Here is a 17,887-nt window from a genome sequence, read left to right on the forward strand (position 1 = left end):
AAGCATTTATAGCTATGAATTCACCAGTTATCACTGCTTCTGCTGCGTCCAATAGGTTTTTCTTTCAATTTATTTATTTGGCCACACTGGGTCTTAGTTGCTGCACTCAGAATCTTCAGTCTTTGTTGCAGCATGCCGTATCTTTTAGTTGAGACGTGATCTCGTAGCTGTGGCACATAAGATCAGGTTCCCTGAAAAGGGATTGAACCTGGGTCCCATGCATTGGGAGTGCAGAGTCTTAGCCACTGGACCACCAAGAAAGGCTCTCCATAAGGTACTATATGCTGTGTTATTGTTTTATTTTGTCTCAAGGTTATTTCCTAATTTCCCTTGTGATTTTGTCTTTAACTTGGTTGTTTAACGAATATGTTGTTCAACTTCCACATATTGTGAAATTTTTAGGTTTCGTTTTGCTGTTGGTTTCTAGTTTCATTCCATTGCAATCAGAAAGTATACTTTGTATGGTTTCAATCTTTCTAAATTTTAGAACTTATTGTGTATCCTAATATATGGTCTATGCTGGAAAGTGTTTTATGTGTACCTGAGAAGAATGTGCATTCTGCTTTTCTTAGGCAGAGAGTTCTATATATATATCTATATATCTGTTAGGCCTAATTAGTATAGCATTGCTGAAATCCTCTGTTTCTCTATTTATCTTCTGTCTATATGTTCTAACCATTGTTGAAAGTAGGGTATTGCAGTATCCAACTACTGCTGTGGAACTATTTCTCATTTCAATTCTGTTAATGTTGCTTCACATATTTAGGAGTGCTGAGGTTTGGTGCACATATATTTATAATTGTCATTATCTTCTTGGTGATTTGACCCTTTTATCAATATATAATGTTCTTGTCTCTTAAAGCAGTTGATTAAAGTATATTTTGTCTGAACTTAGATAGCCACTTCTGCTCTCTTTTGATTACTGTTTGCAAGGAATATCTTTTCCTATCCTTTCACTTTCTACCTATAAGTGCTCGGTCACTTCAGTCGTGTCCAACTCTGTGCGACCCCATGGACTGCAGCCTGCCAGGTTCCTCTGTCCATGGGCTTCTCCAGGCAAGAACACTAGAGTGGGTTTCCTTGCCTTCCTCCAGGGGATCTTCCCAAGCCCGGGATCGAACCCTCATCTCTTATGTCTCCTGCATTAGCAGTCAGGTTCTTTACCACTAGTGCTACCTGGGAAACCATACATGTTTTAAACACAGGTATGCAGGCCTTGCTGTATGCACAGTAGAAGGGATCAAGAAGAGGTAGGAAGAATACACAGAAGAACTATACAAAAAAGGTCTTAATAACCCAGATAACCATGACGGTGTGTTCACTCACCTAGAGCCAGACATCCTGGAATGTGAAATCAAGCGGGCCTTAGGAAGCATCACTACAAGCAAAACTAGTGGAGGTGATGGAACTCCAGCTGATCTATTTCAAATCATAAAAGATGATGCTGTGAAAGTGCTGCACTCAATATGTCCACAAATTTGGAAAACTCAGCAGTGGCCACAGGGCTGGAAAAGGTCAGTTTGCATTACATTCCCAAAGAAGGGCAATGCCAAAGAATGCTCAGACTACCACACAATAGCATTCATTTCACATGCTGGCAAGGTAATACTCAAAATCCTTCAACTAGGCTTCAACAGTATGTGAATCTAGAACTTCGAGATATAAAAGCTGGATTGAGAAAAGGCAGAGGAACCAGAGATCAAATTGCTAACATCTGTTGGACCATAGAAAAAGCAAGAGAGTTCCAGAAAAACATCTACTTATGCTTCATTGACTATGCTAAGCCTTTGACTCTGTGGATCACAACAAACTGTAGAAAAGTCTTAAAGAGATGGGAATACCAGACCACCTTACCTATCTCCTGAGAAACCTGTATGGGGGTCAAGAAACAACAGTTAGAACTGGACATGGAACAACAAACAGGTTTAAAATTGGGAAAGGAGTATATCAAGGCTGTATATTGTCACCCTGCTTATTTAACTTATATGAAGAGTACAGCATGTGAAGTGCTGGGCTGGATGAAGCACAAGGTGGAATCAAGATTGCCAGCAGAAATATCAACAACCTCAGATTTGAGGATGTTACCACTTTAATGGCAGAAAGTAAAGAGGAACTAAAAAGCCTCTTGATGAGGGTGAAAGAGGAGAGTGAAAAGTTGGCTTAAAACTCAACATTCAGAAAACTAAGATCATGGCATCTGGTCTCACCACTTCATGGCAAACAGAAGGAGGAAAAGTGGAAGCAATGACATTTTTCCTTGTTTGGGCTCCAAAATCACTGTGGAAGGTGACTGCAGCCATGAAATTAAAAGACTCTTGCTCCTCGGAAGAAAGCTCCAAAATCACTGCAGATAGTTCTTTACCATTAGCACCACCTGGGAAGCCCTCCTAGGTGTATGCCCAGAGAAATAAAAGCATATATCCACACAAAAACTTGTACACAATTGTGCATAGCAAGATTATTCATAATAGCCAGTAAGCAGAAATAACTCTATTAATCAACAACTGGATATATAAAAAATGGCATCATAAAATGATTTGGGAAAAACAGAAATTAAGTATTGATAGTTGACACATGCTACATGGATAAACCTTGAAAACATTTTGTCAAGTGAAAAAAGTCAGTCATCAAGGCAGGAACACAGTTACGTGAAGTGTCCAGAATAAGCAAATCTATAAAGACAAAAAAGTAGATTGGTGGCTACCTAAAGCTGGAGGGAATGGGAGATTGGGAGATAATAGATGAGAGATCTAGAATTTCTTCTAAAAATTTAACTTTTCTAAAATTGTTTATGGTGAGGATGCCCAACACTGTCAGTATATTAAAATAGTCATGAATCCTATCGTTTACATGGGTGAAGTATATGTAGATGACTTATAGTTTACTAACAGCTGTTTTTAAAAAAAAAGAATGGTAGATGAACCTATGAGTAAAAAATAGGTTTAAAATAAACAAATGAACAGAAAGATCATTGAAAAGCATATGGACAGTTAGATATACAAACAGTGTAAAGGCAGACAATGATACAGATGGACGAGTAGACAACTAGAAAGCAGACAGAAAGAGAAAGAGATGAGAGACGGTGGCAGCGGGCAGATACTGTGTCCTCGCACAGGCAGTTAGACAGTAATAGAGAGACACAGCTAGACAGATATACATGCAAGCGTCCACACAGACAGAGAGACAGGGAGGGGAACAGGAAGAAAGACATGAACACAGACGATAGAAAAGTAGACATAAATACCGACAAAAAGGTAGAACGTCAAAAAGACAGACATACAGAGACCCACAAATAGGCAGTTACTGGGCCTGACAAATAGAGGAAATGCATACACAGAGATATTGACAGGTGGACAGACAGACATACTGACAGCTATGATAGGAGTAGAGAGAGACTTTGAGAGAAATAGAGAAACAAAAATAAGCAGAGAATCAGACAGAAAACCAACAGATAAACAGACAGTCAGACAGGCCAACTGAAATTAGGACATCTAAGCAAGCAGAAAACAGATGTATTGAAGGTAATATAGACAAACAGATGTATAAATGAATGGATAAAGACTATAGACATGGATAAATAGAAAATAAATAAGTATCCAGACACACAGACAAGTATATACATCAGGAAGAAAGATAGACTAGACAGGGTTCCACCTGTGTGGTGCTAGCACGAGGATCTCTATGGGCAGCAAAACAAGGGGAGCTGTGAAAACATTTCAAATATCTGAAAATAGTCCTAAGGACATACAACAAATGACAAATTTTGTTTAAAAACAATTTCTGGCCATGCCACGCAACTTGAAGGATCTTAGTTCCCTGACCAGGGATCAAACCTGTGTTCTTGGCAGTGAAAACACAGAGTCCTAACCACTGGACCACCAGGGAATTCCCAGCATTTTTTTTTTTTTTAATTAACTAAAACTCAATACAAAGAGCCGCAGTCCACAGCATCTGAGGCACAACCAGCTCTCTTCCTCCCCCACCTTGTTGGTGTGCTGAAAGCTCTCCTCCAGGTGGTGGCCAAGAAGGCAGCACTCTGCCCCGTCAGCTCCCCACTGACCAGCGTTTCACCGAGAGGGTCAGCACTTCTCATTCCCTGCAACTCCAGTAGAAGCAGCTAACTTCCTGATTATGCAACTGAGCGTAGGGCATCCTTTTCTTTACCTAGCACCCAGAGAAGTGGCCAAGGACCCTTAAAAACAATCACTCTCTTAATTAAGAGCAAGGAGTAAGCTATTGCCCTGCCACTCACCACCCAAAGCAGAGTGGAGACAGCTGAAAGAGAACCCCTGGGGTCAAAGCATAATGAGTACAAATACACAAACCACTCAACACAGCATCTCTCCCTCTCTTTCACACACACCTCCCACCCCATAAACCTAGTGCCCTCATTCATTCACAGTGCCCCACACGCAAAGCCCACCCAACAGTGTCCGCCACAAATGCACAACACTAAACACAGTTTCAAATACATGAATCTCTAAACAGTGTTTCACAGACTCACACCAGACTGTCTCACACAAACCTGAGAAACAGTGTTTCACAAATAAGCAAAACACTACTAAACACATTAGCTCTCTTACAGACACACACGGCTAAATACAGTAACACACCACCATTCAAAACACTGCCTAACATACACGGCAAACATACCTCACACGCACATACTCACATGAAACAGTCTCACACACAGCCCCCACTATCCTCGCATCTCACTGTTGTCCAATGGCTATAATTACAGACCCATTGTCTCGATGTACAATTGTACAACATACATATTATTGGTATGATTTTATAGTACAGCTTCCCTGGTGGCGATGGTAAAGAAACTGCCTGCAGTGCAGGAGACCCAAGTTCGATTCTTGGGTTGGGAAGATTTCCCTGGAGAAGAGAATCTCCAGTACCCTTACCTGGCGAATTCCACAGACAGAAGAGCCTGGTGGGTTACAGTCCATGGGGTCACAAAGAGTCAGAAATGACTGATAGACTATAGTATAGCTCTGTTGTGCAATAGATGTAAATTGAATAGCACAGAGGATGAATGGGGCCCACTGGCTGTGTGAGGAATTAGGTGGAACAGCACCAGTTGAGCCTGCAAGAAAGTTCAGGATGAAAAAAAAAAAACATGATGAGGCACTCATCCTGATAGTTAGATAGTTAGATGCATATCTCTGAAAGAATTTCATGACTTTCCTGGTTTTTCCAGTGGTTAAGAGTACTCCTTCCAATGCAGGGGACACAGGTTCCATCCCTGTCCATGAAGATCACACATGCCTTCAGTTCAGTTCAGTTCAGTCACTCAGTCATGTCAGACTCTTTGCGACCCCATGAGTTGCAGCACGCCAGGCCTCCCTGTCCAACACCAAGTCCCGGAACCCACCCTAACTCATGTCCATTGAGTCGGTGATGCCATCCAACCATCTCATTCTCTGTCATTCCCTTCCCCTCCTGCCTTCAATCTTTCCCAGCATCAGGGTCTTTTCAAATGAGTCAGCTTTCGCATCACGTGGCCAAAATATTGGAGTTTCAGTTTCAACATCAGTCCTTCCAATGAACACCCAGGACTGATCTCCTTTAGGATGGACTGGTCGGATCTCCTTGCAGTCCAAGGGACTCTCAAGAGTCTTCTCCAGCATCACAGTTCAAAAGCATCAGTTCTTTGGTGCTCAGCTTTCTTTATAGTCCAAGTCTCACATCCATACACAGCCAGTGGGAAAACCATAGCCTTGACTAGACGGACCTTTGTTGACTAAGTAATGTCTCTGCTTTTTAAAATGCGGTCTAGGTTGGTCATCACTTTCCTTCCAACACACGCCTTAGGGCAACTAAAAATGAGTGCCACAACTACTGAGGCCTGCAGCCTCTAGAGCCCATGCTCCCCAATAAGAGAAGCCACTGCAAAGAGAAGCCCACACGCTGCAACAATGATCCAGCAGAGTCAAAAATAAATAAATAAATATTTTTTAAAAATCCTTAAGAAATAGTTTCAATGAGCCAGATTCTTGCATGTTCCCATACATGGGAAAGCACCAAAATCATTACCTTGAACTATCTCTTTGTGACTAGCAGTAATCTTTCAACCACACTTTGGGTAGCAAAGTCCACTTTTGGGGAATGTTAAATTCTTTGCTACTTGTTTCGGGAATTTCGTTTGTTTTCTTTTAGCTTTTCTAAATCTGACCCTAAATCTCTTGAATTCTATCGTCCCCATGAACCTCTTCAACTTATATCCACTATTCTAAGACTGAGTTCTCTTCAGTCCTCTCCATTTACCACGTTAGCTGTTGAATATTTATTTCACATGTTTATTGAATGCCTCCTGTTTGCTAGTTTCTGTGGGAGATGTACACTGCTGAAAAGATCATAAATTTCCTGCCTTCATGGAACTTACCTTTAATATAGTACTGTCCAGTATCTACATGGGCTTGTGACTGCAATATTGGATAGCACAGGTGCAGTGGGAGAAGCACAGTGTCAAGCAAGTCATCACACCAGATATTTCCAGGAAGGCTTTATTTCCCGTTGTACTAGAGATTAAATAAATACTATCTGGGGTCAGAAAGGATGTGATAAGAACCTTGACAAATGGCATAATATAAATTTTGGCATTTAAGAAAGACCTGGTGATCCAAAACGTTTTGTTTTTTCTTGTGTGTAAAAGAAGTAAACCAAAGCTAGTGACTTGGTTGTCAGAAGGAATATTTAAGCTCATTCCTTTAATGTAATTTGGCCAGTCGGCATTTGAGCTAGGTTGAACTTGAGTTGAATTTTTATTTAGGTCTAAATAGTTTCATAATTAATAATTTTAAATTGTATAGCACTGAATTTTTACAGTCAAAGAGAATTGTTCTTTATTTTCCAACATTTTCTTGTGGTAGTCATAATTATGTCTTCTTTGGTCCTCTATTTCTGCCCTTTTTCTTTCTTTTAATTCTTTAACAACAAAAGGAGGATCCCTTAGGTTCTTGCGCTCTGGCTATTGATTCTTATATATCTGTCTCCTGTCTTCCTTTTAACTTATATCTTTAATTGCAGAATGCCTCAGCTTCTGATCTTAATTATTGCAGCTTGCCTCTGATGCATTTGGTGATGTTAGTTAACGGGTGACCGGCAGAAATGTTTTGAAGCTGTAAGACGACACGAGTATCTTAAGGGGTTGAAGTTTCTAGCTTCTGAACAATTTGTTGAAATTAGTGGTTTCTTTTTTAGAATTATTTTTAGTTGTGATGCAACACACATAACATAAAATTATCATTTTAACCGTTTTTTAAGTGCACACTTCAGTGGCATTGAGAGTATTCTCATTATTGTGCTGCAGTCATTTCCATCATCTGCAGAACCTGTTTCATCTTGCAAAACTGAAACTCTCAAGCCACTGAATAGTGACTCCCCAATTTCACCCTCCTTCCACCCCCTGGCAACCATTATTCTACTTTCTGTCTCTGTGAGTTTGACTATTTTTAAATACCTCATATAAGTGGATACAAACAGTATTTGTCCTTTTATAACCAGCTTATTTTATTTAGCATCATATCCTCAAGGTCCATCTTGTTGTAGCATGTGTCAAAATTTCCTTTGTAAAAATAAATAATATTCTGTTGTATGCATATTTTGTTTACCCATTTATATGTTGATGGATACATGTGTTGCGTCCACCCTTTGACAGTTGTGAATAATGCTGCTATGAACATTGATGTACAAATACCTGCTTTTTTAATTTTAAAAATTGAAGTATAATTGACTTTACATTGCTGTGTTTCAAGTGTATAGCACAGTGATTCAGTTGTATGTATATTATATAAATATATATAACATATATATGTGTGCCTGTGTTCTTTTTAGACTCTTCTCTCTTATAGGTTATTATGAAATTTTGAGTATGGTTCCCTGTGCTATACAGTAAGTCCGCAAGTCTTTGATTTTAATTCTTTCAGGTGTATCCCCCTAAGCGAAACTGCTGAATCATATGATGATTCTACTTTTAACTTTGAGGGGTGCTTTATTTTTATTATTCTATTTAGATATTATTCTCAGTATTGCTTCAAACTCTAGACAGGCTTTTGGTACATTATAATTAGCTTAGTATCACCCACACACTGAGCAAATGAACTCAAATGTCAGGTTTCTACCTCAAAGTTTTATTTTTTCTGCTTCCAATATTTGTTCAGTCTCTGAGCTTATGTTGAGAGCTTCCTTTGTGCTGGGTACTGCAGACTAAGTACTAATGAAACTTCCTCTCCTGTCCTTGGAGTACCAAGTATCATTATCATGTATTTTGAAATTTTGATCCATGTTTTCTGCTAATTGACTGGTCTTCTGTCCTGTTCTCCTTTGGTTAGGAACCCAGAGACGCCGCTGGCCACCCTGGGCAGGTAGTATGTGGTCAGGGACCCATGGGCTGGAATAGGCCCAGTGCTGGGGCCAGGCTGCTCTCTGCCCTCTGCTGCTTTCTCAAAGCAGCTCTGCCTCTCCATGGAACTTCTCGCTGTTCCTCCTTCCTTTGGCCTATCCTCTGTATATCTCTAGTCCCAATTCCAGAGGAAACCTGTCTGACTGACTTGAGTAGCCGCTCTTGTCCTTACTGGGCAGAGCCTGGCCTCAGGAGCTCCTGATCAGCCGGTTAATGGGCCCCTCTTGGATCAGTGCCTGTTGCCCCCATCCAGAGGGTAGCCATCTTGACTTTCTTCTTCCTACTGCTGATACAGGATCTGTTACTGCCAAGAGGAAGTTCCCCGGTCTGCTCTGTACCTGGGGTAGTGCTGGGTTTAATGGATATTTGCTAGCAGATGCCCAAATGGGATACAAATTGTCAGACCCTGGGGATGATGGTCTGGTTCATGTTTTGAATCAAAATTGGAAAAACAGTCACATAAAATAGCAGATCTTTTTTGAAGAGCTTATTAGACAAGGTTGATAGTGAACTGATTTCCATCAAGGACAAAAGCTCTCTCTTAATAACGTAACATATGTACTTGAGAGAGAGAAAAGAGGATCCCCAGTTTACAAGAGATCTTATTAAAGCTTTAATCTCTGTGAACCAGAAAGATATCCAAGTCTAAACATTTTAGTTATTTAGAAGGTATCTACTATGAGATGGCTGGATGGCATCACCGACTCGATGGACATGAGTTTGAGTGAACTCTGGGAGTTGGTGATGGACAGGGAGGCCTGGCATGCTGTGATTCATGGGGTCTCAAAGAGTCGGACACGACTGAGCGACTGAACTGAACTGACTATGCATTTGAGCTTCCCAGGTGAAGCTAGTGATAAACAACCCGCCTGCCAATGCAGGAGGCATAAGAGACGCAGGTTCAATCCCTGGGTCAAGAGATCCCCTAAGAGATGCAGGTTCAATCCCTGGGTCACGAGATCCCATGGAAGAAGGCACAGCAGCCGACTCCAGTATTCTTGCCTGGAGAATCCCTTGGACAGAGGAGCCTGGTGGGCTATGGTCCATAGGGTCACAAAGAGTCAGACACAACTGAAGCAACTGAGCAAGCACACATCTGTTTGTGATTAGCAGTAATCTTTTAACCAAGATATATGCTCGAATACATGTATTTCCCTAGCCAGGAAAACAAACAAACAAACCTCATTTATATACAGGCTCCTTCCCTACCTCTTTGGCACAGTTTCCCAAGTATATCTGATTTTCTTCAAGTCAATAGTATATACAAGGAGAGAAAGTTGAATGGCACCCATGTGGGTGTTCATGAAGTATATGTTGAATGGTACAGGTGGATGAGTAAGAGGTGGCCATTGAACCACATAGAGTGAGTGTGCAAAAGTGACATCTGGATGACAAAGCAGGCGGGCAAGATGCAGTCTTAGATTGATGCGCGATAGTGTTCAGATGGTGGTTTTGAATCAACAGAGCACAGGTGCTGAAAGTGAGAGTGGGTGTCTAGGGAGTGGAAGTGGATGATCAAAGGGCCGAAAAACAGTGTATAAGAGCTGGAAGTGAGGAGGCTCACAGTGGGTGTGAGAATCACATAAGCCAGATGACTTGGTCGGTGTGTAGACTAGTAGGTGCATGGAACACCTAGATGTGCAAGGAGTCATGTTAGGATAACGTGGAATGGGTGAGCAGAGAACTATTATTTCTCTGCCAGGAGTTGTAATGGAATCGCACAGTCTGTGTGGAAAGTGTGGAAGTGGAGAGAACAGCCTGATTGCGCAGCAGCTGTCAGGTGAGTGGCACAGGGGGCTCGTTGAAGAAAGCTGGGTGGAGCGCAGTGCGTGTGCGAGCAGCGTCATTGCTGCAGCTCTTACTGACCACCTGAAAACGTTCTTACGTCTCCTCTCCAGTGGCGGCCAGAACAAGGTTGGGGGAGGCTGTCGGGTGGGGAGAGGCAAGGCAGTCACGGGATGTGCCTCCTGAGAAATTGCTTAAGCTTCCCCACAGAGGTAATGACCACCAGGCTGGAGAGTCTTAAGGAGGATGTCTTGGGCTGGCCTAGTCATTGCATGTACTGCCCAAAACCTTTCCACCACCTCTGGCCAAGTGGGTTTGGCCCAGGTTAATCTGGTCCAGCCAGATGAGATCCCTTGTGATGCTCAATCATGGAAGCACCTCCTGAAAATACTTTCTAAGTCCTCTCTGGAGTACAGAACCTGCCTGAGCCTCATCCTATATAAACATCTTGAAAAATCTTTTAAAATTCTTCTCCAGAGGACTGAACCAGCATGTCTCCAGAGGACTACTCCAGAAATGTTCTAGGAAGCATGTAGTTTCTTTTCCCAGGGAAAGATGGTCCTGCCAATGTCCATTTCTGCAAATCAGTTAGAAACATCTTGTAAAGGTGATTCAAAACCAAGGGCCACATGATCCTTCCTTGATGCCCTCCCTGCCACCTTGGCTAGCTTCATTTCCCCTCCAAAGTGACACGGAAAACCTTTTGAAGGTGCATCCTGCAACAGAGCCCTGTGCCTCTTATAACCAACCCAGGCTTACTTTGGTGAAGTCCTAGTGCCCTCCACAGAACTTCCTGGACCCTGTTCCAGAGGGAGACAGAAACATCTTCATGGGGTGCAGCCTCTTGCACCCCATGAAGGGTTGTGGTGGGACTGGGGCATGTCCACTGGCCTAATGGTGCAAACCAAACAGTCCTGGCCCCATTCCCCACATTTAGACATTTTTTGGTGGGGGCTACCCATTACTTTGGCCACCTCATGCGAAGAGTTGACTCATTGGAGAAGACCCTGATGCTGGGAGGGATTGGGGGCAGGAGGAGAAGGGGACAACAGAGGATGAGATGGCTGGATGGCATCACTGACTCGATAGACATGAGTTTGGGTAACCTCCAGGAGTTGGTGATGGACAGGGAGGCCTAGCATGCTGCAATTCATGAGGTCGCAAAGAGTCGGACACGACTGAGAGATGAACTGAAATGAACCCATTACTAAGACCCCACATGACTGAGGCATGACCAGGTGTGCCATCTATGGCCCCTGCTCAACCTAGACCGCTGCACCCACTCCAGGGGGCGAACTGGAAATGGTAAGGGAGGTTCATACAATTACCATGCCCTGCTGCTGCCTAACCGGAGAAGGCAATGGCACCCCACTCCAGTACTCTTACCTAGAAAATCCCATGGATGGAGGAGCCTGGTAGGCTGCAGTCCGTGGGGTCGTTAAGGGTCGGACTCGACTGAGCGACTTCACTTTCACTTTTCACTTTCACACATTGGAGAAGGAAATGGCAACCCACTCCAGTGTTCTTGCCTGGAGAATCCCAGGGACGGGGGAGCCTGGTGGGCTTCCGTCTATGGGGTCACACAGAGTCGGACACGACTGAAGTGACTTAGCAGCAGCAGCTGCTGCCTAACATGACTATGAACAGACTTGGTGCTCGCAAGGGCCTGCCTGTCTATCCTGGGAAGTCCCCACCACCATGGGTGGCTAGAAAACATTGGGAGACACACTGACCAAACAGAGTCACCCAGGCCCAGGTACCGCCTGTAGAAGATAAACACAGCCAGACATTAGTTAAAGCCATGAAAAGAGGTTTTACTAGTAACTTTTGACAGTATACAGCTAAGCTGTATAGGAAGGCAGGAATGCAGCTAGGCTCTGTTCCAGTGAGTGTGTTTTAGGGGAGCACAAGGGAGCAGAGTGTGGTGGCTGGGCAGAGAGCTGAAGAAGCACACAGGGTTCTTCAGCACAGACGCAATCTGTTCTACACGCAATGTAGTCCACTGACAGTGAGAGGCGTTACGACACGACCGGAAGACAGAGACCTTACCCTCAGCCATTGCACTTCCAAGGAACGGCTCTCAGGCCATTGATAGAGACGCTTCTGAGTTGCAAGTGACACTGTACAAACAATTACAAGCCTGCTTTAGTAAGTACTCTGGAAAGGGAGGGCAGGGGCCAATCATCAGGTGTTGGCTGGAACAAATGGTGCATTTCCTGTCAGCACTGAGATTTATCAAGCAGGTATTTTATTTGGGGTGGGGTTTGGGGAGAATCATCTGGTGCCATCACTTCATGGGAAATAGATGGGGAAACAGTGGAAACAGTATCAGAATTTATTTTTGGGGGGCTCCAAAATCACTGCAGATGCTGATTGCAGCCAGGAAATTAAAAGACGCTTACTCCTTGGAAGGAAAGTTATGACCAACCTAGACAGCATATTAAAAAGCAGAGACATTACTTTGCCAACCAAGGTCCGTCTAGTCAAGGCTATGGTTTTTCCCGTGGTCATGTATGGATGTGAGAGTTGGACTGTGAAGAAAGCTGATCACCGAAGAATTGATGCTTTTGAACTGTGGTGCTGGAGAAGACTCTTGAGAGTCCCTTGGACTCCAAGGAGGTCCAACCAGTCCATTCTAAAGGAGATCAATCCTGGGTGTTCATTGGAAGGACTGATGCTAAAGCTGAAACTCCAATACTTTGGCCACCTCATGCGAAGAGTTGACTCACTGGAAAAGACTCTGATGCTGGGAGGGATTGGGGGGTGGGAGGAGAAGGGGACGACAGAGAATGAGATGGCTGGATGGCATCACCGACTCGATGGACATGAGTTTGAGTGAACTCGGGAGTTGGTGATGGACAGGGAGGCCTGGCGTGCTGTGATTTACGGGGTAGCAAAGAGTCGGACACGACTGAGCGACTGAACTGAACTGAACTTGGAGAGAATCGGGGATCATCCTAGAGACACATGCTGCCAAAAGACAACCTACAGCTTCGTCAAGTCTTTCAGTGAGAGTGTTCAGATAGAGTTGTTCTGTGCCAGGAGTTCTTACAATTCTTACCCTCTGGGCCTCCCAGGATGACCAGTTCCCACCAACACAAGAGGTGGGCCCCATGCAGAGGTGTGGGTGGGCTTGGACAACTTCCACAGTCATCTCTCTCTGACTGGATCATTTCAGGACTGTTGGAAACATTGTGTGAGGTGCTCCAACTCTGGGAGTAGGAAACCAGTCCTAGACACCCTCTCCATGCCTCCCTGGGTCCAGAAGTGGACGTGGAAACATTTTCTAAAGGGGCAAGTGATAGCAGGGGCCCATGTGGGACTGTGACTGAACCATCTGCCCCTCCACAGGCAGCTCTGACCAGCCATTCTACAGATACGGAAAAACATTTCAGAGGCACACTGACCACCAAGCCATACCAAGGACTGTGGCTATGACAGTGCCATCACTGGACCTCCGTGTTGAGAAACTGAGGAAGCAGTGCCTGAGGAGAAGGTCCTCACCAGAGGCCTTGGCGGAGGGCTGGCCTCGCTTAGCACCTCTCCAACGTTTTCACAAACATCTTGCCCTTTGAAGCTGTTTCTTTCGGCCCTTAACAACCCTTGGCGTGCAGCGCAAGAAACACTCCCTAGCCTAAGAAACACTTTCTTTGTTCTTCTTTATTCAGCTTTAGGAATACTCCCTACGCACGTAGTCCTTGAGTTAATTGAAAGCCATGCCAGTAACCTTGATTGATAGCTGACTTGAAGCTTAGGAAACTGATTACGCTTAGAAGTGGAGCCAGCATGTCTGGTAAAGCTATGTAAATCTAATTTTATCAACACTCCACAGGTGTCCTGGTTTTTGTCATGCTGATATAGCTGTTAAAGTCTTACTTTCTTGTTAAACTATATAATAGCGCTTGTAAAATAAAGCAAATTGTCAGTCTCCAAGAAGGCTGTCTGTGTCCCTTTTTCAGAGGCATCTTCCCCAAGCTCTACACCTCCGTGTCCATCCTAGGTCAGTCTCTGTCTCCAAAAGGGGCTTAGAAAAAATTTTAACAGACACATATGATAAACAGGCCAGATTGTGTTCAGGCCCCAGAACCACTTCATGGCATGCCTACCCAGCGCTATGCACAGAGACGACTTGGAAACATTTTCCACAGATGACTAGGGCCCATGCCTGACCATGGTTGGGACACCTCATGAGGCTCCCTGGCCATTTCAGTCCAGTCTCCACCATCTCTGAGAGTTTAGGAAAGTTGTTGGGTGCTGCCTCCAGTGACCAGGCCCTTGATGACCTGCCCTGGGTGTGATTTCAGGCTGCATCCAACTCGCCTGCAGTGCCTTCTCTGGTTGGCAACAGGAAAACATTTGGAGGGGCTGCACACAATGACCAGGCCCACATGGGATACCACCAGGCCTGCATGTGCCCTTCTGGATTCTCAGTGGTTCCCATTCATTGGATGGGACTTAAGAATGTTATGCCCTGAGTCCAGTCCCCCCATGCTGGTAGAATAAGACACCCGCAGCAATGCAAAAGCAAGAATGGGGTTTATTTCTAGCTTGAGCTAGGGCTCATGCCTTCTCCAACGCAGTGGAGTGGGACAAAAGCCCTGAGCCCAGGTCACAGCTGTTTTTATAGTCTTAGGTTACATAAGCACCTATTTCTGTTCAAAAGATCAAGCTGGCAGAAGCTCATTGGCCAGTTCATGCACGCGCGGAAGCTCATTGGCCAGTTTATACACGCGCGCGGGGTTTTCTCTGGGGGATTTCCCTTTTTACTCTGATTGGCCCGACCTTTGGTGCCGGGGGACTTTTCTAGGGAGGAGTTTCTTAATTTTGGCGCTGGCTGGCGGGATCTTCTTAGGGAGGAGTTTCTGTGGACTTAGCCTCCACCCTCTCTCCAGGAAATCAAGACTTAGGCCTAAGCAAGGTCTCAGGCCTATCCTGGCTACTCAGATGTTAGGGCTCCTAACAAGAATATTTTAGAAGGGACTTCTATGACTGGGTCTCACAAAACACCCTTCCAGGGACCTCTCTGGCCAGCTCATACCAATCCCCATTTGTAAGGGGGATCCAGCAACCATGGCTGAGACTAAGGCACCTTCCTAGAGCCTCCATGTCAGTCACAGGCTGGTGTCCACCACCAAAATGGGACATAAATAGTTTCTGGGGACACATCAAAAATGACCTCACACAATTGAGGGCCCACATAGGATGAACTTCCAGAAGCCATCCAACGTACAGCCCACATAGGATCAGGGCCTGGCCCTCAGTGCCCTCTCAGGCCTCCCTGGCAGGTTCATGGTGGCATGCCCCCTGCCCTTGAGGGGAGATTGGAAATGTTTTTGGAAGCACACTAATGACTTGGGCCCATAGAGGAGCATAGCTGTGTCCACTCCACCTACCCCTGCTTCCAATTTGGCTTGGGACTCGGAACACTCAAGTGGGTGCTGCTGACTGCCATTCTTTCATGGGGCTGTGGTAGAGCCCAGAGCCCTCCCCAGGCCTCCCTGGCAGTCTGTTTGCTTCTCAGTCATTGGAGGGGGACTGAGAAACATTTTGGGAAGGCATCTTTTCCTTTAGAGTCAGATACTAGCCCTGTATCAGCTCTGTACCAGGTCCTGAGGGCACCCCAGTTCTGGCCATGGTCCCACTTAGATACTAAAAGGTGGATGTACATTCTGAAGATATTGATGTCTCCCTCTCAAGGGGGTCATCACCAACACAGACCTGGAGACTGTGGAGGCACCTTGAACTTGGCTGTCCTCCTGCCTGAGGACTGGTCTTTGGAGATACCCCAAAACATTCCTAAACTCTCTCTGGTGTGGAAAGACCTGGGAAGGCCAGAAAGACTTAGAGGAGGAGTCTGGATAAGCCCTGGTATTGGGAGCCCCACCCCCAAAGTTTCTAATGCCTCCTCCAAGGAGTACAAACAGGCCCAGGGAGGGTACTCTCACTGACCACAATCCTGCATCAGTCCTGTTTATTGGCTATATTTCCCCCAAACATTTCCAATTCCCTGGCCCCAGAGGTGGGCATCACTTTGTGTTGGACATGAATAAAGGGATGAGCATTGCACATGCACACACCCACCCCTCAATTTTGAAAGTTCCCTCTAAAGGCCAGGACAAACTTGGCTGGGCATGTAGATCTGCGGTAGGCCTCTCTAGACTGGCACAGTCCCATATGTGGCACATTCCCAGAGATACCCCTTAAATATCTCTAAGTCCCTCCAAAGAGGTTATTGGGACAAGCTAGACAAGGAAGATGGGTATGGAGACCTTAGCCAGGCTACAGTAGTGCCTGGACAGGCTTCTCTGTCCATCACCATCTCCAGAGCTTGCCCAAACTCATGTCCATTGAGTCTGTGATGCCATCCAACCATCTCATCCTCCGTCATCCCCTTCTCCTCCTGACTTCAATCTTTCCCAGCATCAGGGTCTTTTCAGATGAGAGTTCTTCACATCAGGTGGCCAAAGTATTGGAGTTTCAGCTTTAGCATCAGTCCTTTCGATGAATATTCAGGACTAATTTTCTTCAGGATTGACTGGTTTGATCTCCTTGCAGTCCAAGGGACTCTCAAGAGTGTTTTCCAACACCACAGTTCAAGAGCATCAATTCTTTGGTGCTCTGCTTTCTTTATAGTCCCAACTCTCACATCCATCCATGACTACTGGAAAAACCATAGCTTTGACTAGATGGATCTTTATTGGCAAAGTAATGTCTCTGCTTTTTAATATGCTATCTAGGTTTGTCACAGTTTTTCTTCCAAGCAGCAAGCACCTTTTAATTTCATGACTTCAGTCACCATCTGCAGTGATTTTAGAGCTCAAGAAAATAAAGTCTGTCACTTTTTCCATTGTTTCTCCATCTATTTACCATGAAGTGATGGGACCAGATGCCATGATCTTTGTTTTTTTGAATGTTGAGTTTTAAGCCAGGTTTTTCATTCTCCTCTTTCATTTTCATCAAGAGGCTCTTAGTTCTTCTTTGCTTTCTGCCATAACGATGGTGTCATCTGCATATCTGAGGTTACTGATATTTCTCCCAGCAATCTTTATTCCAGCTTGTGCTTCATCCAGTCTGGCATTTTGCATGATGTACTCTGCATATAAGTTAAATAAACAGGGTCTTTGCGTACACATTCGGAAAATTTACCTAGAGGCCACTCTGGAGGACTGCATTGGCCTAGACCAGCAAAGGACTTGTGGTGGTGCACCCAGCCTGTTTGCTGTTCTTGCTTTGCATATTCTTTCCAGAAGTATTTTCATGTCCCCAGCCTTAGAGGCCCACGGAGGACACCAGGGGTGCAGGGGTATTCTGAATGAGGCTCCAACTCCTTTTCTTGAAAGGGAACATTGGCCTACGCCAGCCAGGGAGGTGTGTGAGAGTAGCTCAGTCCCTACTGGGTCTAAGTCATTGGCAGCACACTATGGAAAGTTTTCTAGATCTCCCTCCAGAGGTCAAGACCAACTGGCTGGATAGGGAGGCACAAGAGACACATGCCAAGTGTGTGTGTTCACTTCTCGAAATGTACAATAAACAATTTTAGATTTGGAGCGCTAAGAAAAATGTGGATTGCATACACAAATCTGAGAGCTATAAACACACAGGTGATAATTGAGACTGGAGTAGAAAAGATTGCCCTAGGGAGAAGGTATAAATTCCCTTTCACAGAATCATTACTCCTATGATTACCCCCTT

Source organism: Moschus berezovskii, chromosome 2 (assembly GCF_049115385.1).
Source record: "Moschus berezovskii isolate FMDL1 chromosome 2, NW_MosBer_1.0, whole genome shotgun sequence".
NCBI lineage: Eukaryota > Metazoa > Chordata > Mammalia > Artiodactyla > Moschidae > Moschus > Moschus berezovskii.